Source organism: Myotis myotis, unplaced genomic scaffold (assembly GCF_014108235.1).
Source record: "Myotis myotis isolate mMyoMyo1 unplaced genomic scaffold, mMyoMyo1.p scaffold_m19_p_1, whole genome shotgun sequence".
Taxonomy (NCBI): Eukaryota; Metazoa; Chordata; class Mammalia; order Chiroptera; family Vespertilionidae; genus Myotis; species Myotis myotis.
Genome location: NW_023416313.1, coordinates 185,847,803 through 185,870,950, shown reverse-complemented (window position 1 = coordinate 185,870,950; position 23,148 = coordinate 185,847,803). Strand labels below are relative to the sequence as shown.

General features: G+C 41.6%; 1 protein-coding gene across 2 annotated transcripts in view; it reads right to left on the bottom strand.

Annotated features, from left to right (window-relative positions):
- GNG2 (G protein subunit gamma 2) overlaps positions 1 to 23,148 on the bottom strand; it is a 111,333-nt gene that overhangs the window by 31,138 nt on the left and 57,047 nt on the right. The gene's annotated exons all lie outside the window — the stretch shown is intronic.

The window sequence follows — 23,148 nt, the reverse complement described above, 5'->3', positions numbered from 1 at the left end:
CACGTCAAAGACCTTGTCTGTTGTATTTACAGACAGAGCTCAATATGGATTTTAAACGGATGAAAGTCCTGCGCACCCCGGCACCCAGCCTTGGGTACATATATTACTTAGATGCAGCGGAAAATGTTTGTTACTTCTGGGGGGGGGGGGGGCGCACCTGGCACACAGCGTCAGGCGGGCCCCTCTCTGTAGCCCCACCAGATGTGTCTGGATGCAGACTGCGAACAATGGCTTTGGTTTGGTAGCAAATGTGCTATGAAGCACGTCCCCGCAAAGGGCACCTCCCAGGGTCTAAATCTCCTCTGATCTTCAAGTAGCCCCACATTCTTGGGGCAAAAGATAAGCTTGTGGTTTGCACTGTTTCCCTTTTACCATTTCCAGACTCCTGCAAACAAGGGACACATCCTCAGGTGACCAGATGCATTCTGGGTTGTTTTTGGAAAAATATAAAGCATCAATAGCTTTTCCCAGTTGCAAAGTTACACATATGCTCTGTTTGAAAGCGTACACATCAGTCCAATGTTGAAAGCTCCTCTGTAACGTTGGCCTCCCATCCCCCCTCCCTCCACCAACCTGTGACCACTCATCGCAGACAGAATCCCCCTGTGAGGCCACAGCTCGAAAACACAGCATCGAAGGCCTCCTCTCCCTTCTTTTTTTAAAAAAAAATATATTTTTATTGATTTCAGAGAGGGAGAGAGAGCTAGAAACATCAGTGATGAGGAGAATCATTGATTGGCTGCCTCCTGCACGCCCCCTGGCATGTGCCCTTGACTGGAATCGAACCTGGGACCCTTCAGTCCGCAGGCCGCAGGCCGACGCTCTGTCCCCTGAGCAAAGCCGGCTCGAGTTTGCCTCCTTTTTATTAGTTTAATATCAGGGAAAGCAAAGGCCCATTTCCCCCCAATTCGCTTTTAAAAAGAGTTTTTCTCATAAAACAAATACATAGCCATTACTGGGAAACGGAAAAACACAAGAGATTTAGAAAACAAAAAGCTCCTATAATCCTTCTGATGACAAACAAGTTAATCTTCACAGTAACTTTTCAAGTGCCTTTTGGGTGTGTACTATCATGCTGGGAAGATAACATTAACTAACGTAGATAACCATTTCCTGGGCCCCGCATAAATGTTGGCCTTCTGAGGTGCTTTCTCATTATCCACACTGCAAGATGGGTTCCTCCTCCGCCCAACATTCTGAAGAGAATGGAGTCATCCTAATGTTTCCCATTACTCACGTGTCCATCTTTTAAGTCTATCACATATCTCTGATATGTCATACAGAGGCGTTTTGTTATTATTTTAAACAGTGCTGTTTTTTAAAACTGCTGCTCTAGGTGCATAACATAAATTGCCAGGCCAATATCCTTCTGATCATAAGGCGTGAACAGAGAAAAAATGTAAGAAATTAAAGATGAAGAAACGAGGAACACCCCCCCCCCCTTTTTTTTTTACTTTGTCACTGAATAAGGACATAGACAACCACTGCCCACACCGAGTCAGAAGCACCCTGGGTGACAGGAGAGGAGAGGCAAGGAAAGGGCCCTTCTCCACAGGACAGCTGTTTACTTGCCATCTCCAGAGGGTGAAAGGAACTTGTCTGAAATGTGGACTTGGGGAGGTCATCTTACATGTGCTTTTGTAAAGTGAGTTTTGTCTAAGTATAATTTCTATATACACATGAAATGTCACCGTTTTGGTGTGCCGATGACACGGTTTGGTAATTGTGCATATATAGTCCCCAAAGCACTTCCATTGCAGACACTATTTTCAGGAGCTACTTAACCACCTTGGCTGCTCACTGGCTTCCTTTTCTAACCTGCCCTCCTGGAATGAACACCTTTGAGACCAATCCCCAGGTACCTGGCGCAGTTCTGAGAAAGTAAAGACAATGAACTGGACTGAACTTAATTAATACACTCTGGAATTCACAGAGTTATTAAATCTCAGAGTTGAGCAGAACCCAGAAGTTATCTTGCAGAACTACCTAATCACTGATTCAATACCCTTGAATCACTTGTGACACAGGTTTAGAAAATACCTCTCAATGTATAGAGCCCAGAGTGGCACTGTGCTTTATTTAACATTTGGGCCAGTTTGGGCAGCCCCTGAGGGGCTCATGAAAGGAGGCCTCTTCCAGGATAAGAGTTCAGGATTTTTCTAGGAATGAGCAAGTTAGGAAATGGCTCCTCTGCAAATTTATGCCACCAATGCTTGATGAGCAGCTAAATATAAGACATTTGAAACTCACTGAACCAAGATCCTTATTTCACAGATTAAAAAAATTTAAGGGCCAGAGTGATTACATGAATTGCCTTTTAAAAAGGGTCGGGGAGGAGCCAGGTGGAGGTGGGAAAAGGAGAGGGGGAATGAGGGACATATCTCAACAATGAAAAAAAACAAAAACAGAACAGCTATAACCTGGTGTCAGAATCAAGGACTTAAATCCTGGTTCAAAAGTTAGATGCACTTTTCACTGTTTCTTGAGTATTTCTAACATTTTAGTACTCTCTAAATTGGAAGCATTATTAAGGTTCAGGTTCTTACTCAGTTGTTTCCCCCACCCCCAATGTGTGGTCACTACTAGGCAAAACCTCTTAGGAAAATGGGGGGAGGGGAGAAGGGAGTCAATGAAGTCAAAGCCTGCTCTCTCTGCTGACCCCTCCCTACCCTATGCTGATCACTACTCAATAGTGAGACATTCTGATCTACTTAGACTAGAGGAATTGGACTTGATTTTCCCACCTTAGTTATTTTTTGTACTATTTTTGCAAAGAATGTAGATAACCAGCAAATTTGATTACAGTTTCCCTTATTAGTGAGTGAATAGTATTTGCTAAGCAGATCCCTGCACTTTAATAAAATAGGCTCGATGTTGTGTGGAAGGAGAAACAGATAATTATGTAGATCCCTAAGGAATTTTTAGAAGACATCTCTTTTTAATAAATGTGGTTCTATTGATGGAAATTTGAAGGGAAAGACAGAGGTCTGTGGACGTAGCAGGGCCATGAGGATGCTCAATGAGCTGAGTCATGCTGCCCCAAGGTACTGAACCAATGTTCATGAAGAAATGTCAGAATCAGTGTGGAGTAATACAGAGCACTGAAATCTGAGGCTGGAGGTCTGGATTTGAGTTTCAACTTTGCTGCATAATCATAACTGAGTCATTTTACCCCTTTAGCCCCCAATTTCCCCTTCTATAAAATGAGAGATTTGAGGTGGATGAATGCTTGATTCCTTTTATGTTTTTTTGCTAGTTGTTCAAGAGATATTAACATAGTTCCTTTCCTGTCACTGTTATCATGAAATCTCACAGCTCTGGGACTCTCTCAACACAGTTAATTCTCAACACAGCCCAAATTCTAAAATTGAATGTCTAAGGAAAGTGGGTAAATATGCAGAAAAGCCCTAAGACCAAGAGGACCCCAGCTGGCTGAAAGGAGAATTCAAACTTTCTATTCTCTCATGTCCATTTCCTACAGTTCAGGATCACTCCCACTCTACTTCAATTCTAAGAATTCAGGACACCAATCTATTGAGCCTGCTGTTTCTTCAAAACACATAGATTCAGGAAAAAAATTTCCTATAGTCTTTCCACCGATAGGCAACCAAGTTAATTTTCACAGTAACTTTTCAACCTGGTTAGGCACACACAGGAGGCAACTGATGGATGTTTCTCTCACCTCTCTCTCTCTCTCTTTCTCTCTCTTCCCTCTCTCTCACTTTCTCTCTCTCTCTCTCAAATTCTTAAAAACATATCCTCAGGTGAGGGTAAATAAATAAATAGATAATACCTTACAGGAAGTTAGCTTTAAAACAGGTTTCCTGTTGGGCCTCTAAATAGTGTTCTTACCTATATAGGTTAGCTGTGGTTGGCCAACCGTGGCTCGCGAGCCACATGCGCCTCTTAGGCCCCTTCAGTGTGGCTCTTCCACAAAATACCACGTGCGGGCGCACATGTACAGTGCAATTGAAACTTCGTGGCCCATGCATAGAAGTCGGTATTTTGTGGAAGAGCTGGTATTTTGTGGAAGAGCCACACTGAAGGGGCCAAAGAGCCGCATGTGGCTCACGAGCTGTGGTTTGCCGAGCCGCAGTTTGCCGACCACGGGTTAGGGGATTTGATGCTAACTTCTAAGTGATACACCCAAGGCTCATTTGTTTCATTTCATTTTAGGCCATCAACATAGAATGGTAGGTATAATTGTGGAAGGTTACCTTCAAGAACTCACTATATTTCCCTCTGTTTGGGGAAAGCACCTCTGAGGCAAATCAGAAACAGATTTTCAGATGAAGAAACAATAGCGACAGCAAGTGACCTGACCAAGCTCACAGATGGTGAATACAAGGCAATTCTTATGTCTCTGAGAACTGGCACTTTCACTAGAAAACCCCAGAAAGTAGAATCTCTTTTCTTAGTAGATCTTTTCTATGAAAATGACTAATTTCCTTCATTAAGTAGGACCCAGGAATGGAGCTCAGATCCAGAAACATTTTGTGGCCCTGGAATAAAGCAAAGCTGATTCTGCTGAAGAGGAATAAGACTGTTCAAAACATGTTTGTACAGTGTGCTAACCAAATACATCCCAGGAAGTACACACAAAAGAGCCCGAAGAGCGATTCACGCCTGGTTAGAGCATTACTAGCTTGGCTGAGGGTTATTTAGAGTGTCATGCAGGTTGAGACAAGGTGAACAGGCCACTTCACAGATAGGGGAGGTGATTAGTAGTCTGTATAGAAACATATTCTGGAAGCCCTGGAGAGAGACACTGTCATTATGGGTGCGTTTAAAATGAGGATGATACATTTTCTTCTGGCTGGTGGGAGCAGATATTATCATCCTAGCAAATAGTTTTCCAGAGGCATTGAATCTTCTATAAAAATGTTCATTTATCTGTCAAGCTGGCATCAAAGCAACCCACGCCAATTATGACAGCCAGCCTCTCCTCTCAACGCCAGCCTCACATCCTCCTTGTGTTTTCCACCTGGCCCAGCATAGAAGGATCCAGAGAGTCCCTGTGGCAAGTCTTCTCTCATCCTGACGAATATTTCCATGAAAATCAAACCAAAACTGAGTAGGAAAGAGAGGTAGACTTACGTTTAGTTTCAACACTTGGATATTCATTAACCTCGCCCACACCCAATTGCTTTTGGCTCTGGCACGTAAGGCTTACAGTTATGACAATGTCTGGTATTCTTTCTTTACCTTTGCCTTGCTTGGAGAAGCCAATTCTGCTGCAGTTGCCAGAGAACTCTGTGATATGTAGACACCCATTTTCAGAAACCTGGTGTGTTTGAAAGGCTGCTTAGTGAGTGACTCTGGATCCTTAGCATCCTCACATCTTTTCCTTCTTGAGCGAATGTTTGATGGGTCGTGCAGCTAGGAGCTGCACCCACCATTGGGGTGGATAGGAATGGGATGAACGAAAAGTCAGTGGCCCCATCGCAGCAGCTATTTAAAACAGCTGGGAAAGAAACAATACACACCCCTGCGTCTGAGCCAGCTTACTTGCTGGGCCTGTCATGCAGGTGACTCCTGATGAAGCAAAAGAGCCCAATTCATTTTACAGAGGTCTAATTAATACTCTGACGTTACAAAGTCATTTGAAATTCCTAGAATTTGTTTCTAAACACCCTAATGTCAGTAATCTTACTTGCTTGTAAAATACTTTTTATTCTTAGGTGTTCCACCTATACACAAAGGACAGAACAGAATCTTTAGTAAAAGTCTCTTAGAATTACTGAAGTTATGGTGTAGTGCAAACAAAGGGAGTCCACGGCTGCTATGAGACAATGACTCAGTTCACATGAGGTACTGTGATGGTTCAAAGACGGACAAAAGGCAGACACCCAAGAGGGACTTTAGAGGAGACTTGGTATTTTCATGAAGTGTTTTGGTGTCACAACAAAACCTTAGGATTTTAATTACACAGGAGATCAATCATCTTTTCTTCCCATTGTTTTCAAAAAACAAAACAACCAAAAACAAACAAAACACACCCAAAGACTTAGTTTTAAAAACTGTCCGTCTTTCTTATGTAACAGATCATTCTTCCTAAACACCTGCGTGGCTTTATTTAATCTCACTGGGCAATTAAACAGAATCCCACCACCCTCTGTGGCTACTTTCCTTTCAGAGCTCAGTGTAATCAAGATATTTGGAACTTGCTTACTAATGAGACAGGTGGTGCTGGGTGCCCAGGCTATCATGGGGAACTGGACACAACCCAGTTTTCAAGGAGCTTATACTCTAAAGGTAAAGACAGACCCAGAAAGAGGCAATTTCAACATGGTGTCTGTGTGCTAAGACAGAAGAAAGCTCAGGAAGTACCTAGGAGGGAACCTAACCCATTTTTTTTTTCCAGAAAGAGGAAGAAATAAAAAAAGAGTTTATAGTACTAAATACAGTGATCTGTTAGGTTAAATAAGAATTTCTCTCCAAGCTGAAACCGGTTTGGCTCAGTGGATAGAGCGTCGGCCTGCGGACTGAAAGGTCCCAGGTTCGATTCCAGTCAAGGGCATGTACCTTGGTTGCGGGCACATCCCCAGTAGGAGATGTGCAGGAGGCGGCTGATCGATGTTTCTCTCTCATCGATGTTTCTAACTCTCTATCTCTCTTCCTTCCTCTCTGTAAAAAAAAAAAAAATCAATAAAATATATATTTAAAAAAAAAAAAGAATTTCTCTCCAAGTAAAATGGTGGTTGCCAGGGGCTGGGATGAGGAAAATGGGGGAATATTGTTTAAAAGGTACAAACATCCAGCTATAAGATAAGCCCTGTGAATTTAATATACAACATGGTGACTGTAGTTAATAATACTGTGCTATATCCCTGAAGGTTGCCAAGAGGGAAGATCACACACACACACACACACACACACACACACACACACACACACACGTGCGCACACACATTGGTAACTATGTGAGGTAATGGATGTGTTAACTTACCTAATTGTGGTAATTATTTTGTAATGTATTATGTCTTAAACTAGAGGCTTGGTGCACAAAATTCGTGCATGGGAGTGGGGGGGTGGTGGAAGGGGCAGTGTCCCTTAGCCCGGCCTGCACCCTCTCCAATCCAGGACCCCTTGGGGGATGTTCGACTACCTGTGGGATCAGACCTAAACCGGCAGTCGGACATCCCTCTCTCAATCCAGGACCACAGGCTCCTAACCACTCACCTGCCTGCCTGCCTAATGCCCCCAACTGCCCTTCCCTGCTGGCCTGGTTGCCCCCAACTGCCCTCCCCTGCTGGCCTGGTCACCCCCAACTGCCTCTGCCTCAGCCCCTCCCCCCATGGCTTTGTCTGGAAGGAAGTTGGACGTCCAGAAGATGGCCAGTCAACCCAGTCTAATTAGCATATTACCCTTTTATTAGTATAGATAATCACATTGTATACCTTAAACTTACAGAGTGCTATACGCTAACTATATTTCAATGAAGTTGGGGGAAAAAAGAAGAATCTGGTGCACAGAGTCCTCTGGGGAAAAAAAAAGTAAGCACTGCTGTAAACTTGCTTTGCAATACCTGTGTAAAGGAAATTGTGGTTTAATCTTGAATAATAAAACAGTGAAGTACAAAAATAATAACTTATCTCTAGCTAATAAATGCAAAGCTCTGAGTGCTCAGTGCACAGGATATGATTTGTTCAAGTCACAGACTTCAAGGTAAACAAAATGTTTCAAGTGACAGTGAAAAAGGCATAAAACTCAATTTAAATATGTGACAAAAGCTGACAACAGAAGCCGAAAACAAAGATACCAACAGTTTTCTCCGGCTTTGGAGAAGAATTCTTATGTGATCCCTGGTCACATGATCAAGACAGACTTAAATGATGTAGAATCATAATTTGAGCCAATGACATAAAGAATCAGACATGACTGATTTGGGAAGTTTAATGTTATTTACTGTTATTCACACAGTGGGAGGTGGATCTTAGTGGAACTAGAGACCCTGACTTACAAAAAATAAATCTGATTTTTAATGCTCTTACCAGTAAATTGGGAGAAGAGGTCAGAGAAAAGACATATGGTGATTGTAATTTAAAATGACATCAGCTCCAGATAAGCAATAGACATTTGATCCCGGGCAAAATTATTTACCATGTTGCTGGATCGACTATGCACTCAAATGGAATTATCTGACCAAATGGGACTGATAATGGTCAGAGACAAAAAATGAGAAGGTCAGTGCAGCCCAGGAAGGAGGAAAGATTCTTCTCCTAATTAATAGCCTGAGAGAAGGAGCCAGTTGAAGCGTGTTTGGCAACTTGCCTCAAGTCAGACAGTTGCACTTGTCTCCAAAAGAGCCTCCTCTCTCTGAACACTGAGGAGAGTAAGAAAGTTGCCCACATCCTGAGTTATTATTGATCAAGACATAAGTGAAAGTCATTTGATATGAATGAGCCTGAAAATAGAGAAATACAGATATCTGGTACCTAGAGCCAAGTATTTTTTCAAAAAGATTATCTTATGGTAATTTTAATACCTAGACTATGATGAATGTTAGTTTATTTTACTGACTTTTAAAAAATAAGAGTGGGTAAAGAATAACACAAATAATCATTTAAAAAATTAGAAATCTCAGACAGGGAACGGTTTTGGAGCCACCATTTTCCTGTGTCAGTGGTAGTTTGGGGTAGGTCACAGCATGTGGAAGCATCAACCTTCTGTCTACGTTTCTACCTACTGCACTCCCTGCCCCTAAGAAATTAGTCCAAAGCTCATTCAAGAGTCAGATATAAACCTTCTGCCTTTTTTTAAACATATGAATGTACTTTCTATGTCATATTTAGAAGGGAAGAGACAGGATATTTTTTAAAGGTAAGATGGAAAAGCCACTATTTTGCTTTGCTTTGCTCTTCCTGACTTTCTCCAAATAACTTAGATGCACTTTGGTGAAGCCTGGTGTTAGAAGCAAACAATGTCAAACTGATGATTTCAGTGGGATCTGGGAGACAGCAGAACAAATCAATGTATCTCATCATGGCCGACAACAGATTTAAGAGCTCACTAAATACTACAGATCACTTTTAAAAATGACACTCTGTGTTCTCCATGTCCCTACACCTCATTCTTCTCAAACCCTTATTCAGCTTAGAAAACAAAATAAAAACACAACCGATCACGTCCTTGGAGTCTTTTCCTTTTGGGCCTACTCTGTCCTCACCTGTCCAAGTACATTTAAGGTTTCAAGGTTGAGTCTTGCATAAGAGAATCTGAGTTCTGGTCCCAAAGAAGGGCGTACCCTCTGATGGTCAGAGGAGCCAACTCTGAGTGTTTCCTGTCTTCTGCTCATTATAATTATCTTTACCTACAATGGCTATGCCGTGGGTTGGGAGGAAGTACAACAAGGAGGCACAGTATCTACTCAATTCTATAGTTGCACTACTTAGTATTTAAGTAACTTGGCCAGTTAGTATATGGCAAATATACTAACTGGCCAAGTTACTTAAATACTCAGCCTCAGTTTTGTCAACTGTAAAATGGGAGCGTTAAAGTATCTAGTTCTTAGGATTGTTGTGAAGATAAAATAAGATAACTCATGTATAAGGTAGAATAGTGCCCCATACCTAGTACTTGCCTAATGACTGCTGCTATCGCTAGGATGATGAACACCACAGAAGGGATGGCAGGCAGCATCATGAGAAGCAAACAAGAGCGTTACAGATTTTGAAAGGTAAGTGGAACCAGTGTTTACCTTCAATTATTTACACTTTTGATAGATCATTGCTTTGAGAACTATTTTACTCAGAACTTCATAGTCCGTGTCCTGGGGATTGCCTAACAATTTAAGATGAATCTCATTTATGGACTTTTTCCTTTATAGCAACTTGGGCAATCAGGAGTCTACCTCAAGGTCCTCTGCTGAATTGCAGGGCAGAACTTTGTTCTGGCATTTACTCACCTCTTTCTTCTTCCTTCTCTCATCTGATTTGCAATACTTTCAAACACCAGGTCCCTCACTGAGATAATGCTGTAGGCCTGATCTTCCTAAATGTTTCATATTTCAAAATTACCTCTTCCTATGCCATTCTTCCTCATCTGGTAACTAGTCTCAACTAAAATTATGAGTAGAGATAATGATATTTAAATAGTACTTCATAATTTGAGAGGTCTTCTATGCACATTGTACATCATTTTGACTTCATAGCTGTTCTATGATGGCAAAGCAGGCTTTTGAATGCTATCATTCCTATTTCCAGATTAGGCAACTCAGACTCAGATGAATGACGTGGCTAGATCTGTAGTCCACAAGACTTAAGTGATCTTACATTAGGAATTCACAGCTTCTGATTTGGTCTGTAAAGCCAAGCAGAACAGAAAGCTAGTTGTTTAAAGTAATTCATACTAAGATGTGGATGACCAACTGCTTAAACCTATCAAGACATTAAAAAAAAAAAAAAAGCCTGAAAAGGCTAATGAATTTAGCTATAGACTGAAAGTAAGGGTGGGGGATTTAGATGTTTTGAGTAGAGAGTCTTTCTGACCTTTGCTGCCCATACCTGCTGACCTGCATGCCAGCCCTAAGCTGAGAAGTCTCCACGTGTCTGCTGAGGCTGAGAGGAGAGTAAATCTATGCCCCTAGGGAATCTGTGCGCCTTTCCTATCACAAGCAAGGGTTACGCTCCATTTTATCTTAAATTCATATACATTTTGCACTCTATTCCATGTTGTTGTTTTTTTAAATATATTGTATTGATTTTTTACAGAGAGGAAGGGAGATAGATAGAGAGTTAGAAACATCGATCAGCCGCCTCCTGCACACCCCCTACTGGGGATGTGCCCGCAACCAAGGTACATGCCCTTGACCAGAATTGAACCTGGGACCTTTCAGTCCACAGGCCGTCGCTCCATCCACTGAGCCAAACCGGTTACGGCTCCATGTTTATTTTTATGTAAAATTTAAAAAAATAAAATAGAGTGAAACATTTACTGTATTAATCCTGGTATATAGTAGCATTATCGCAGTTTAAGAAGGTGCTATGAAGTCCACTAAGAGTCCCACAAACAGATGTCTGTTCATTTAAATTTATGTCATATAAATATATATATATGTCACATATATAATATAAATCATATACATATATATTTGTGCATATATGGGGGAAAATTTAACCTTTTGATTTCATAGCTTCAAAAATAGTTGTGGATCACTAAGTCAACCCTCTCTTTACCGCCACAATTCAGATTCCAATGTTCATGTAATTCCTCCCAAGACCCAAGACCAAGCAGGGACTCTCTCGGAATCGCCCCGCTTCTCTCTGGGCATCCTGGTGATGGCTTCAACAGGAAACGCGCCCCACTGGCTTACCCTGGCTGCCATAGAAAGACACCTTAGGCAGCTTCCACTCATTTCCTACTTAATGCCTATTATTTTCGCTGCTCAGTTGTTACATTTCAGCAGGGGGATTTTGTGAAAAATAAAACCTCCTGTATACGGAAAGCCACAAAGAAAGGTATTTGGCAGAACGAACTGCTCTGCTGACAAAATGCATGCCGGCCTGTTGAAGGCAGAGCTCTGGCCACTGGTGCAAAGCGTCCCGGGGCCTGTGCACACTCCGCCCCCCGCCCCCGCCCCCGCGCAACCTTGGAAATTAGCAGTTGCATCTCTGACTGGGCTCCATTGAGCATCCCACCCGCGGCTGCCCAGGAAGCACATACCAGCAAACAGAATGAAAGGGGCCTTTATGAACAGGAGTCGGTTATTCCTTAAACAGACTCCCACATAAAGACATTTTTGTTTCTGACTCGTTCGGGAAAACTGAGCTCCTTCTGAGCAGTCTTTGCAGCGGGAGGAGAAACTGACAGGGGAAGGAGGCTCCCTGGGGACGGAGGAGGGGCGGTGGGAAGTGCCAGGCCCTTTCTGAGGTGAAAGCTCCAGGGTTTGGCGGCGGGGAGGGAGTGGGGTCAAGGTGGTGGTGTCACTGTGGAGCGCGGGTGGCTGGCTGGACAGCCACTTCCCCCCAGAAAGGGATCCGTCCACGCAAGGAACATTTCCGAGAAATCTTAGTGCTCTGGGCTCCAGAAAAATCTCAGGGCACTAGGTGTTCTCTGAATAGACTTAATTTTTTATCTGTTTCTTCTCCTTTTCTTTTTCTCTAAGCAGCTACAATTTATACTTTACAAGATTCAAGCAATTTTCTGCCCATCATACTACCCTAGGTTTTTGTTTTTTTTCCCTAAAGAAGCAAAATCTCCTAAACCATTTCAGACATCCCAGAATATGAATAAGTAGTATACAGAAAAAGGCTAGAGGTTCACAATTTGACTTATTTGGCTGTTACATGATTCAACACACATGTGTACCTCACCCCACTCCTACATACAGAGAAACCAAAGATATATAGTACAGTCTTAATTCATCCTTCATTTAACTAAACATTTAACAAAATTTTATCACAATCTCACTAAATCCAGGTGCTACTACCACTTATGAAGAAAATGCCCAGGAAAAATAGTACAAAGAAAAAACGGTGGGGTTTTAGAGATTTGGATTCATTAGGAAATGGAGAGAAAATGATGCTTATCGCAATTCTTTATTAGCTTGATTAATACAGAATCTCTACAGCAGGCAGGCATTGGCTGAAATGAGTTCTTATCATTTTTTAAAGAACTTCTCATGATTTGAAAAATCCTTCCCAAGTTTAATTTAGGAGGTCTAATTATGTTGCTTAAAAAGAACAAAAACTCATTGCCCTGAGAGAACCCACATCTCAGCACCTCTGGTAATGGTATTGATCTCCGCTGCCCTGTGGCCCTGGCCGCAGGTGTAACGACGTTATGAAGCAAGCACTAGTTTAATATCCTGTACACATCCCATACTGAGGGACTTAATTACCTGCCTGTGTTCGAAGGAAGAAGAGAGTCCCTGTGGATATCAAATAGTTATTGCCCCTCTATCAGCAATAAAAAGTTGTCCCTTTAAAACAAAGGGAGGTTTGGTAGGAATTGTGGGGTTGTAAATCTTGGTTCCCACACATTAGTCTGTCTGCATGTTTGCTCCAGTGTCTTGAGCATTCTGCATCTATTGGAATCCCATCCTTTCAGGATATTAATAATAATAGTAACACTTCTTACCTACTTACCATGAGGCAGGCACTGTTCTAAGTATTTTACTTAAATTAACTTACTGCATTCTCACAACACTATGTTGTGGGTACTAATATTACCCCATTTTACATATTTGGAAATAGATGCACAGAGAGGTTAAGAAGCTTCCCCAAGGTTACACAGTCAACAGGTGACAAAGCTGGGATTTGAACCCCCCCAATCTGGTTCCAGAGTCTGTACTTTTTGTTACTATACCATACAGCCTTCGAGGACTTTGGATCTAAAAAGACCTCAGAAATCATATCATCTTAATTCTCTTGTTTTATAGGAAAAAGAATGAGAGTCAATGGAAGTTAGGTGACTTTTCTTGGGACACAGAGCTAGTTCTTAGAAAATCCAGAGCAGAACCCAGATCACAAGCCTACATAAATGTATGATGTCTTGGTTAAGAAAGATCAGTAAAGGCAGTGACAAAAGCAAATTTCATGGTTGGGGCATTCTGGTCAGTTATAAAGGATGAGAGGGAAGGAGGGACTAAGAACCATTCAAGAGACACTATTCTAAGAGCGCAAAATCCCTGATGCTCTCCTGGACCTTTCCACTTACAAGTTCTATCCAAAGTAAGTCCCTGGAGACTTGACTTGGGCTGGTGAACAGACAATACAGTGTACAAATGCCGTGTTGTAGAATTGTGCACCTGAAACCTATATAATTTTGTTAGCCAGTGTCATCCCAATAAACTCAATAAAATGGAAACAAACAAAAACAAAGGAAGTCTTCCCTATTGCATCTCATGGCACCCTGTTCCTATCCTTCAGAGTCCTTCTATGTCACAATGTGTAATTGTATAGATAGTGGTATGTGTCTGTGTCACAGCTTAACTGTGAGCTCCAGGAGGTCAGGGGCTCAATCTGTTTTATTTGCCAAGAACCTGGTAAGTAACACATGCGCGATTAATATTTGTTAAATGAACTTACACGGAAGACTCAGCAAACACAGTGTTAAAGATGATCTTAGGCTGCTCTACATTTTGCCTAATAAACCTCTGTTCTTCACTGCTCATTACCTGGATCACATCCACTACTCGAGCAGAACATGTGCAAATGGACAAAGTCTCCATCAGCAGAAGTCTAGTTAGCTTACAAATCTACCTTTCATTCAGGGTCAGAAACCTACAGGGTTGACTGATTATACTGTTAAATCTTAATAATCAAACTAAGTAGACGACCAGTCAGAAACATGTAAATGAAGGAATACGTGAGGAGGAAATGCATTACTTTTAAATTCTGAGGGTAACTCAAAGTAGCTGAGCAGAGTTTGCCAGGATACACTTCTTTGGGGACCTGCTTGAAAGATTAGAAAAAATAATTTGTGTTTGGCATGTTCCCATTTGGACTACACGTTTATACGTAAAGAGCTATTTCAAAAGACCTTCAGGATGCTCAAAAACAAATTATTCTTTTAACATTTTAAAAATTACTCTTACAATCTTGTTTACGCATTAGTATATTATAATCACTTGCATTATTATTCACAGAGAAAAGGTCTGTTGAGTAAAATTAACTTCAATCAGTCGCCATCTGAAACAAAATGAACTGTGAATTAATGGAATTGAAATTAACAAATTTTTCACAGTAGCTGAATTATAAACAGTTTTCTAAATTCTATTTCCTTGAATTTCTTATATAGAATTTCTCCCAAAAGTGTAACACTTTTAACTCTTTCACAATGAAGAAAACATTCAAGTCAGTAGCATTAATTTTGTGCCTAAGTGATCCTCTGCTTTAGTTTCTATTCTATAGCTGGATCCAAGTAAAATCTGTCTTATTTTTGTGTACATATGTTACTTACACTGAGTGGCCAGATTATTATGACCACCCCATCAGTACTTCATTGACAATTCCAAAAATATTGAATATTGAAAACTTCCTAAGCAAATACTCTCCAGGTTTTATCATTATTATTATTTGCATAACTAATTCACTTCATTGTACTGATGGGGAGGACATAATAATCTGGCCAGTCATAATAATCTGGCCACTCAGTGTATTTTGAGAAGCATAAATGATCAAAAAGAGAGCTCGCAAAATGCAAAGTGCTCTCTCATGGGGACCACGCCAGAGATGAACAACTATATTTTTATTTGTAGAAAATACCTTTGTGTAAGTTAGGATGGACAGATATTTTTTTGAAATTTGGATTCAGCACTTAGCCTCATCTTATCAAAAATGAAACTGAAGAATCAGTTCCTTTTTAAATGAAAGAGATAAAAGCCAACTTTATATTTCAAAAAGGCTCCCTCTTGGGAATTTCTGTTTACGTAAGGACAGCTAAGCAGAACTGCGGGCAGCTGCTCTGTGCAGTGCGGACACTGCAGTGCTCAACAGCGTGCGTGACCACATCTTGGTGCCACAGCCAAATCTTATTAGGCCCCGAGCTCGGCAGGTGTCTGAGACACTGTCAAAAATGCCCGGCCAGTGTGGCTCAGTGGTTGAGCATCAATCCATGAACCAGGAAGTCACAGGTTCGATCCCTGGTCAGGGCACAGAGCACATGCCTGGGTTGCAGGTTCGATCCCCAGTGAGGGGTGTGCGGGAGGCAGTCAATCAATGATTCTCTCTCATCATTGATGTTTCTATCTCTTTCTCTCCCTTTCCCTTCCTCTCTGAAGTCAATAAAACTATATTTTTAAAAAAATGCTCTGGGGAATCGCTTCTCTCCCACTGTTTTCCCCTTCTCACTCTGCCTTATTAGTCTGAAACTTGTCTTCTTCCTTTTTATTTTTGGAGAGGGAGGTGGTGGTTGCTTGGTCGTGTTTAAAATAATATAATGTGTCTGATGATTGATAAGGAAATGATCAAAAATTTAGATTTGTTTTTATAATTAAAATAATCATGGCTAAATATCTCAATGGTATTTCTTTTTTATACATATATAAAAAAAGCCCAATTTTTACTTTCAGGGAACAAAAAAGCTTTCTTGATTAATACTGAATTCCTTAATCGGAGGAAATTCTGATTTTAAAATACAGCACTTGCTAGATGTTTAGTAATGAAAAAGACACCAAATAAGGTTTAGGCGCCAATTCCCTAGAGCATGTTGCCTCTTGAAGGAAGATTCCAGAGGAGATTGCAGGACAAGGAAACCAGTCCTGTCTTGGCCATTTGACAAATGGGATGCAATGTTCTGATGCTTTCCTCCCAGAGCTCAGCTCGTGCCTCTATGGAAAAATCACTCCTTCTTTACATATCTTCTCAGCAGTGGCTGGGTTTTGCTGGGAAGGGTGGTGACTGGGTGTTTTGATGCCAGAGCATTTGGGGACTGTCTCTACTTTGATAGAAGAAATTTTGGAAATGAGAAATCATTTTGAAAGCTTGCGGGGGCGGGGGCGGGGGATCAGCTGGAGATGCATTCCCATGCCTGGTGCTACCAGAGGTTTAGGGAAAATCATTAGGCCACATCTTTCCTGGACACCACCTCCTTCTCTGCAGTAATACCATGTTTTTTTTAGCAGGCTTTGTCTCTAGCCAGTACCTGAGTTGGCCCTGAACAAGCCTGCAGTGCATTTAAAATCAGATCTCCAGCAATGGGTGAGTTATGAAATAGATTTTGCTTCTTAAGCCATACAGCCAGAAAGCTTGGAGCACCTGGGCATCCAGGTCATGTTCCCTGCACTCTACCCATTTGGCTGGCCTTCTGCCAGGCCTCAGTCCTCAATGACCAGGCCTTCCTCCCAGAATCTTAAATGCTGTTAGATAGGAGGTAGCTTCAAAGCTGGCAGAGTGGTAATTCCCTGTCCGTGGCACTGCACCCCTGGGATGCCTGCACGAACCTGGGTGTGGTCCGAGGCGGCCGGCCACACTGCAGGCAGCTGGGTCTCAGGTGCCCCCCCTCTGCTCCAGGCTTCCTCCCTTCTCACTGGTCCCAGATAAAGATGCACCAGCTATAAACCCTGATCTCCCCAGGAGAGTGTGCTTCATTTGATTAAGTTCCATTTTCTTTTTCAGAATTATTTTCGTGGTAAAATTTCAGCACTTTAAAATGTTATAATATTGGCATCCTAGAGACCGAAATATGAAATAACAGCACAAAATAGGTCCTTGTGGGAAGCCAATGTGCAAATTTTCCCACCACGTTCTGCCAATTGTGCACAATTCTCAACTACTCCATTTATCTCCGGGGGGCAAATAGTGGGTCTATCCCAGCATCCATTCAATTTGTGTTTTCTCCTCGCTAAAATAATACTAAATCTAAAATATGGCTTTCCATCTAAAATTAGCCCTTCGTTAGCCACTATCAGGTACCAGTTAACATAAGGAAAATTCATACAGAAATAAAATGATTATGTCGATAGAATGATGTATGATTGCATTAATTGAATCAACAGTTCTTTATTCATTCGGTGCTTGTTCTATGTTGTGTGTTGTGCAACAGGGGACAAAGAATTAAACAGGAAGAGGTCCCATTCTCAAGCAATTTATCTCTGAGGTTGAGTTTTATAATATTTTATAGTCCCACTCTATCCTTTGTATTCCTAATGCCTCTGTCTCTGAAAATGACAGTAATTATAGGTTTAGCTATATTAAAAAAGTGTAATATGCTAATTAGGCCGGATGACCTTCTGGATGAAGCAGGGGCTGCGAGGGAGGCCTGGGTCCTGGGTGCCAGAGGGAAGCGGTGCCAGCAGCCAGGGGAAGGAAGGCCTACTCTTGCATGAATTTCATGCATCAGGCCTCTAGTCTTACTATAAACATTGTTGTCACCTCTCATCTACTGCCATACTCCCAGGAGAATGAAAAAGCCTGTATGTGGTCTTCTGTGCTGTTTCTGCTTGAGAGAAGACCACAACATCTGTTTACAAAGTTCTGAACACATATCTTAACTGCCTATATGTAGGCCAAAAGGAGTATTTCCCGCTAAGTGCATACTCCTTTCAAATAACTAATTTAGAGCAATGCCACCTTTTTCTTTTTTTTTTTTATAGCATTTTCTCACAAAACATTTTAGAAGAATATCAATTTACCGTTGTGGAGAAATTCTTTTAAGGGCTTACAATTTATAGAGGAAGGTTGTTTTTAAAATAAAAAATACATGTTAACTCTGATTGGGGATGGGTGGTATCAGCAAGAACTGGGGTTTGTTTGAAAAGTTGTGTGAGAGACAGACCCCATACTGACAAGTCTACCGAAGGTAACTGGTGGCTTCTAATGTGCCATTTCCCCCTAATTATCCATTTATTCCAAGTTCTTTTACCTGCCGCCTCTCTAAATCTGTCCTGTATCTGACAGCAGTTTAGGTGTCTTTGGTGAATTCATTAATGCTCTTTATTTTAATTCATTTTATTTGAGGCTCTGACAGTTGACAAGAACAAAACATTATGTTATGAGTCAGTCATAATTCTTACACTCAAATGTGTCCTTTCCCCTCATTACAGAGCAGAGGTTCAATATCATAAAATAAAAATTTCTCAACCGAAAATTATTTTTATCCTCTGTATTTACAAGGCTCTTTTCCTTTAAAGACGATGCCCTTATTCTAAGGAAAGAACAAAAAAGATGAAAGAGAGAATAGGGAACAGATAATTGAACTGATGAATACATCTGAGTGCTAAACATGACTAAAATGTCTTAATATCTGGGGCAAAATGGTGAATACTTTGGGTTACGTTGTTTTCTGACAAGATAAAGGCAAAGCATACCCATAAGTAGACAAAATGTCCCTGAAGTTAAACCCAAGGGAGAATTCCTGTAGTGACAGGCTCTGTGGCCCTTCCTGATGGCAGTGTGCAGGCAGTACGGCAGGCCATCAGCCACGCACAATCTTCCGGTTTCTTCCAAAGCCCTGAGTATGTGAGTGACTCTGGCCAATACTAAAGATAAGTTTAAGCCTATGTTACACTAAACAAACAAACTCCCTTCACATAAAATCTGATCAAGCTAACTAGCCCCATGGGAATACATCCAACAAGCTTCATCAGCCAAGATCTCTCTCGGTTACTGGACCCACCAGATCAGGGCTGCAAAGGAGCTTGCTTGGACTGCTTTAATTAGGTATTTCACTTACAAATGAATTAATTAATTAGTGATAAGCACCTGAAGCACATTACTCATGTGGTCTATGTAAAGCCTTATATAGATAAAAATTGCTGACATCTCATTACTATCAGAAAACATTACATGGGGCTTAGTACCCAAGATGATTTACCAAACCTTTTGCCCAAACAGTTTGCATTTATTCTAATCCTTCCTCCACTCAGGGCACTCTTGGCAGGAAGGCTTTTACAAGAAGATTCAGGAAGAGAGGGTGAAAGCAGGAGCTAGGGTTACTGTGGTCAGTGTTTCTTCAGCAGCATTTCCTGGGGCCTAACACCAGTGCCCCAGGTGTTGGTCCTCTCCTATCGGCCTTGATCTGATGTCTGTTATGTTGCCTGGTGATCCCTATGCAAGGGCACTGCCACGTCTGGCAGCCTCTAGCTGGAATAAAAGTGGAGACACACATCCACATACACAAGAGCCAACATGGAACCACTACATTCTCAAGAAAGAGACGATCATTGCAACTTAAGTCCCTTCTGCAAAAGTATATACAAAGCAAGCCAGCAAAGGAGCAAACAGAAACCTTGAATTGTATACTTGATGCAGTGACTCCTAGTATTAAACACACAAATGGGAAATTCCTATCCAAGTAGGCCTAGTAAATATGGCAAATAGAATACAATTTTTAAATTAGATCAGAAAGAGTTTTGTGTGTCCTTTATAAAACTCATTCATGCAAATTCAAAAACATCATTTGGTTACTTGTGGACATAAGATGGGCCTAGGAATAAAAACACGTTTATCAAGACACTAAATGAATTCTTGGCACTGGTCTTTACTCAGGAAGCTACTGGAGAGATTCCCATCTGAAAATAATCTTGGGAAACAGAAATGTCTGAGCAAATAAATCAAGCCACGGTAAATGCACATTGCATTCTTGAACAGACTAACTGCATGTAGATAAGTCACCACACACAGGTCCGTTCTACTCAAGTTTTAAAGAAAGTAATACTGAAATTGTGGAACTATTGGCCAAAGCACTTTTCAAATCAGTACATGTGAAAACTCAAAATTAGGCAAATCAAAAGTGTGAATAAAATCCATCGAAGGTTTTTTTTTTTTTTTAAATATATTTTATTGATTTTTCACAGAGAGGAAGGGAGAGAGACAGAGAGCCAGAAACACCAATGAGAGAGAAACATCGATCAGCTGCCTCCCGCACATCCCCCACCGGGGATGTGCCCGCAACCCAGGCACATGCCCCCGACCGGAATCGAACCCGGGACCCCTCAGTCCGCAGGCCGACGCTCCATCCACCGAGCCAAACCGGTTTTGGCAAATCCATCGAAGGTTTACTCATTAACTTCTGTTAAGATATAGGACATAAGCCCTATTAGATATGAAAATGTCTAATGTCAATTTCTGGATAAAAGGAGTAAATTCCATGCAATGCAGTTGTTAATATGGTAAATACAGAAAACAAGTTAAGTAGAGACACTATGTACATTTGTTTCATAAAATACTGCCTTTTTCCTGACTATAAAACATGTCACTTGAAAAGAATCTGGAAAACTCAGAGAGGTAATATGAAAAATATAAAAATCATTTGTAGTCTACTTTTTAGAGAAAATTTTAGGAATGTTTTTTCCATTATTTTTTATATACATATGAAATGAAACATGTGGAAAATATTTCATATATATGTGCAACATTTCTGTTGTTATTGTTGGATCAGTTTCAAAGGAAGACAGGGGTTCCCTCAATCCTAATGTTAGACTTACCCATGTAATTTAAAGGCTGTAACCTTCACTCCCACAGTAACCTTGAGCTCTGCAGTTAGTGATGCCTATTTCTTTATCTGGAGCTCCCCTTCCCCATATTCCCATGTTGCCCTTTCCTCCCACCTCTCCCACTCCTGTGGCTGATGACATGAAGAAAAGGACCACTAATCCTATACTGCACTCCCATTGTACAGATCCCATCCATAGCAACTGTATCTTTAAAATTCTTCTCCTTAACCTTATTCTTAATGTTTTTCTTTCCCCTAACTTATTATTTTTAAAAATTGTAAACATACAGAAAAAAAGTTGAAAGAATCCTATATAATAAAGAGCTAATATGCTAATTAGACCAAACAGCAGAACAACCATCTGGAAGAAGCTGGGGCTGCGAGGGGCTATGAGGGTCAGCTGAGGCTGCGAGGGGCTGCGAGGGCCAGCTGAGGTAGCCGGGGCTGCGAGGGTCAAGCCTCTTGCACGAATTTCATGCATCGGGCCTCTAGTAAAACAATAAACACCGATACACTAACCAAATAGATTTAACAGCTGTTCCTTCTGCTTTCTCTGTCCCTCTGTCTCTCTCCACCATGTGAAATTAGGTAGCAGACATTGTTAGACTCCATCCTGAACATTTCCGCAGCAGCATCCCTTTAAAAGCAGAGCACTACCATTACAGCCTAAAATAATTCCCAGGGAGTTAGTGAACTTCAGCAGCTTTACCTAAATATTTATTTGAGCTTTCCCCAGGCAACCTCCCACCTCAAGGAAACAACGCACAACAAAGCCAGGTGTCAGAGCCCCGAGCTACAGCACAGTTCCTGGCGTAAGGCTTTTGTAAAGGACTGCCCACATGATGTTGTTCCCTGGTGTGGTGACTTATTAGAAGAAAGAATCTAGGCTGGTAATCCTGCAGGGAACGACTCTCCTCTAGAATGTCAGATCTGGTCAATCATGTAACTCTGTTCTGAGAATGTCACCCCTGAGGATTTCTGGTGCCTGAAGAAGCCAGTGGTAATGAAAGTGAACAGGACTCAACCCACAAGAGCGCTTCTGCCTGCGATGGTGGCAGGTGCCCTGCAAAGACCCCTGGCCGCCTGCACTAAGCAGGGCAGCGGTAGCAGCAGCAGGAAGCGGCCATCTCCCTCATCTCACTGGGACCCGGCAGCTTCAGTGAGGGTGTAATAGTCTCAGGACACACTCAGCATGTCCTCTGAGCCATGGAATAAGGGTTTGGGGTGACAGAGTTAGGGAGGTAGGAGTGGGGAGAGGAAGGCAGAGTGGCTCCCAGGCTGCCCAAGATAGAAGGGAATCTTAGTGCTTTCTTCCCCCTTTTTCTGGCTATTCCTACTATATTTCTTTTTTTCTTTCTTTCTTTCTCTTTCTTTCTTTCTTTCTTTCTTTCTTTCTTTCTTTCTTTCTTTCTTTCTCTGTTGTTGTTGTTAATTTTTACCTGAGAATATTTTTTCCATTGATTTTAAAGAGAGTGGAAGGGAGGGGGGAGAAACAAAGAGAAACACATTATTGGTGCCTCCTCTATGCACCCTAACCGGAACAAGCCTGCAACGGAGGTACGTGCCCTTGACTAAAATTGAACCTAGGACCCTTCAGTCCATGGGCTGATGCTTTATCCACTGAGCCAAACCAGCCAGAGGCCCCCCGCCTAATCTTTCTTCCCCCCTCTCCCAGTAATAATTAAAGCTAACATTTCTATATGGCTGAGAGGCAGTGTAGCAAAGTGGTTAAGACTGAGCCCCACTGTCCAAGGCTGAGTTTGAGTTCTGGCATGTACTAGCTGGGTGATGGTGGGCAAGTTACTTAACTTCTGTGCCTCCCTGTCCCCATCGGGAAAGTGGGGATAAGAACAATCACACATCCCTCCTGGGATCTTGTGGAGATTAAATAAGTTAATATGTTTAAGGCACCTAGAACAGAGCCTGGCCCTATTAGCTGTACTTTAAATCTACTAAATAATTATGTTCTACAAAGGCCTGTTTCTCCCTCAAGTCTTCTAATCCTGACAAAAACTCCATGAGAGAAGACTATCATTACTCCCATTTTAAAGCAAAGGAAATAAAGCTCAAGTAAGTTCATTCACTCTCCAGAATTTCTCAGAGAGTAAGTGGTAGTACCAGGTTTTGAGCCAGGGGTGGGCAAACTTTTTGACTCGAGGGCCACAATGGGTTCTTAAACTGGACCGGAGGGCCGGAACAAAAGCATGGATGGAGTGTTTGTGTGAACTAATATAAATTCAAAGTAAACATCATTACATAAAAGGGTACGGT